Source organism: Gymnoscopelus braueri, assembly GCF_963280865.1.
Source record: "Gymnoscopelus braueri genome assembly, chromosome: 5".
NCBI lineage: Eukaryota > Metazoa > Chordata > Actinopteri > Myctophiformes > Myctophidae > Gymnoscopelus > Gymnoscopelus braueri.
In genome coordinates, this window is record NC_137606.1 from 46,907,661 (window position 1) to 46,908,008 (window position 348).

Consider the following 348-nt stretch of genomic DNA (forward strand, 5'->3'; position numbering starts at 1 on the left):
CTAGTTTAGTTCGGCTCCTTCAGACATTGCAGCAGCATACGTATAAATAAATGAATGGAGATTTTTTGTTTTTTTGTTGCATTCCTGAGCCAATAATTTGATGACCGGCGGAGTCAATGGAGACTCTTTGCCGGTCATCAAATTATTGGCTTAGGAATGCGACAAAAACAAAAATATCTCCATGAATTCAAGGCGTGTGTAATTGATAGAAAATAAGATTTTTTTTTGGTGAACTACTCTTTTAAAAGAAAAATAAATTCAAAACATGTACATATACACAACAAATGTATAGAATAACAGAAGTTGGAACTTGTTCTGTGCCTAGTTAACATTTGATGGCTTTCATTA